Raw genomic sequence first — 3,633 nt, forward strand, 5'->3', positions numbered from 1 at the left:
AAAATACATAATACATATAAATAAATACATAGATAGACAGACATGAGAAGGCAAAAATAATGTTTTATCTTTCCATTCACCAATCAGTTTTTAGGTTTCAGGCTATTGTTAACCAAACTTTATACAAAGATATGACAGAATGATTTGATATACTGTTTTACTTTAAGCTATATGTGTGTAAAATGTCCATAAATTGGTATTCTCATTCTGTGCAATGTATTTATACATTGCATCTAATTTGCATATTAATGTGTTCTTGGGGCAAACCATAATGAAAAAGAAGTGCAATAATGTGAGTAATAACTTGGCAACGTTTTCATAAGAATATCTCATATTTCATGGGAATATTGATCTATAATTTCTTTCCCCATTGACTTGTTCTGTCTCCCCAAAATGCTTGATAATGTTTGTCCTAGTGTCCTCTACAGAAGACATGTATGAAAATGATGGCCTGTTTCGTAAAACAAAAAGTCATATTCCGATTTGAAACCCCATAACATTTTTCTGAGATGTTTATTTACGACAAACAACTTGAAAATTAGCCAGATTTAAGTGATAATTAAAAAACACTATCATATTTCCCTAAGAGTGCTAAATTGGATTGTTCTGTCAATATCAGTCATTTTTAAAGACCAAGGAGAGGGAGTGTTTAATAATAATAATAATAATTTACAATTTGGTTTGTCCCACTCAAAATAATAATAACAATAATAATAATAATACGTAAGAAACAAATGGAAATAAAACATTCATATTTTATTATATGTCCTTTGTAAAGGATGCCTGGACTAAGTTATTCCAAAAATAACAAAAAAAAAAAAAATTATATATATATACAATAATGTGAGTAATAACTTGGCAACGTTTTCATAAGAATATCTCATATTTCATGGGAATATTGATCTATAATTTCTTTCCCCATTGACTTGTTCTGTCTCCCCAAAATGCTTGATAATGTTTGTCCTAGTGTCCTCTACAGAAGACATGTATGAAAATGATGGCCTGTTTCGTAAAACAAAAAGTCATATTCCGATTTGAAACCCCATAACATTTTTCTGAGATGTTTATTTACGACAAACAACTTGAAAATTAGCCAGATTTAAGTGATAATTAAAAAACACTATCATATTTCCCTAAGAGTGCTAAATTGGATTGTTCTGTCAATATCAGTCATTTTTAAAGACCAAGGAGAGGGAGTGTTTATGATCAAACCTCCAAACCTTTGATATCTCTAAAAAGCCCTGAATGTGCTCTGTAAAACTCTACAGAGGACAACAGTCTATGCCTGGGTCCCAGGAGGATATATATACACACAATATGTAAATATTAAATATTTGTCATAAGTGATTATAAATGATTGTGAAAAGAGATTCCCCTAAGTAGGCTAACTGTCACTAGGTTTGAGATCTTCTAATGTAATGGCAATGACATTCACAATGAGTCAGCAGCCAGCAGGGGGCGCCATTTCACCGCAGCGCAGCGCGCGCAGAGATCTCTCATGGGTTCCGAGCGGACGCTTAAAGTGCTGAACACTTGAGAGGCGAGTCGAGCACCTCACCATCCCTCTCCACACAACACTACGAGCAGAGCAGCCATCCTGACACATGAATGCAGCAGCCAAAAGCCCTCACTCCAGAAGCACACGAGAAGCCTGTAATGGATAAAGGGATTTAGCAGATCTGAACCCTTCGTTATAATAACTGCATCTCGTTATAATAAAGATCTCATCGTCCATGCTCTTTCAGATCTGTTCCAGCGCGCAAAGTTCAGACGCATCTGAAGGAACTTCGCAGAGTGGGAGTTTGGAGGACTCATTTGAGACTTTCTGAACTGATGCAGGAATCGTTTTAATTTCATTTGCATTTTTGTATGAATCTGTAGGTGATGATTTTCTTGGGATCATTTTTGCGCAAAGGGAAATTATCAGTCTTTGGCACTGCTGTGCTGGGTTTTACTTCTGACAATGAAAAGCAAATGAGAGCGTTATCCCTTCACTTTTATTGACAGCTCAACGACAGGTAAATCCTGGATTATTTCATATTAGAAATTAGCATGGGTAACAGTATAAAATAAGAAAAATGCGTTGTACATCTTATTACTGATGAAGCATAAAACGTGTTGGTCGTCGATTTCATATTCATTTTTTAATATATATTTTTAAATTGCTATAATTGTTAGAATTTTAGTTCCAAATTTAGAATGCACAACATATATAAAATATATAAAATATAAATATATATATATATATACATTTTCCTTTCTTTTTCTTATTTTATTTATATATATAAAGCACTTTACTGACTAGACATAATCATAGGGAATACCTTGAACATAATTGGCAGCTGTTCTACTATTGCTTGATTTAAAGTGTATTAATACCAGATTTATTATGTGTTTATTTCATAATTATGAATTATGGGAAACATTGGTTACAAAAAGATGATATAGAGCCGGTATTATGAAGATGAAGATGGTTGATCGTACCAGAGCTGATGGAGATGTTGATGATGATGGATTAGGTGGTTAAGGGAAAGATGATGGTGCCCACTAAAGTTGGACATTGCCTAATATGGTGGAACATATGAGGACCAGCCATGTCGACCAATGCGAAATCCTCTGTGTTGCTGGGTTTGAAAGGCAAATCTGCTTGTTTGGATCTGAATCATTGCTGGTTGTTGTTGGAGTTGCAGATCAATGTCACATTACCCATAGTTACCGAACATGTATTATTATAGTCAGTCAGCATCTGTGCTGCATGCCACAGTACAGGTGTACCTTTACGAATAAATTTGATGACGGTGTCCAAAATCTTCAAAATTATGCCTTATCTGGCTGTATCTGTATATGTTGGAATCCAGTGTTTGCGTAAAGTTTTGTCTGACATTCCTTAACTGTTCCCCTAAAAACCAAATAGACACAACTTTTCACAATCCAATCAATTCCCAATTCCCCAAATTAAGCCCCTCCCCCTTTTCCTGTTTCCTCGGTTGTGGCTAGAAGGGATACATTGTGTTGTGATTTAATTAACGTCTACACCTACCCCAACCCTAATGCAAAAATAGTAATTATTGTTGTACAGTGTGAGAAAAATTACGCTATTTTGATGTGCGCATGCCCAGTAGCTTTTGCTGTATGCCATCTAGCCTTAAAGGGTTAGTTCACCCAAAATGAAAATTCTGTCATTCCATACATGTCGTTCCAAACCCGTAAGACCTTCGTTCATCTTCGGAACACAAATTAAGATATTTTTGATTAAATTTGAGAGCTCTCTGACCTTCCCATAGACAGCAACGCAACTGTAATTTTCCCAGGTCTAGAAACGTAATAAGGACGTCGGTAAAACAGTCCATGTGGCATTAGTGGCTTAACTTCAATTTTGCGAAGCTACGAGAATACTTTCTCCAAAGAAAACAAAAATAACATAATTTATTCAACAATTATTCTCCACCGAGTTACGTCTTCCGCCATTTTAGAGAGTACCCAAGAGCATAATCGACGTGATCATCGTTGTTTACGTTTGGGGGAGAAAGCGCGCGCATGAACGTAATCTGCGTAATCAGCGTTGTTTACGCTTAGGGGAAAGCGTGCGTATGTGTTGTGATACTCTCAAACAAGTCGGAAGACGGTAACTCG

This window comes from Sinocyclocheilus anshuiensis, unplaced genomic scaffold (assembly GCF_001515605.1).
Source record: "Sinocyclocheilus anshuiensis isolate Anshui unplaced genomic scaffold, SAMN03320099.WGS_v1.1 scaffold3580, whole genome shotgun sequence".
NCBI classification, from domain to species: Eukaryota; Metazoa; Chordata; class Actinopteri; order Cypriniformes; family Cyprinidae; genus Sinocyclocheilus; species Sinocyclocheilus anshuiensis.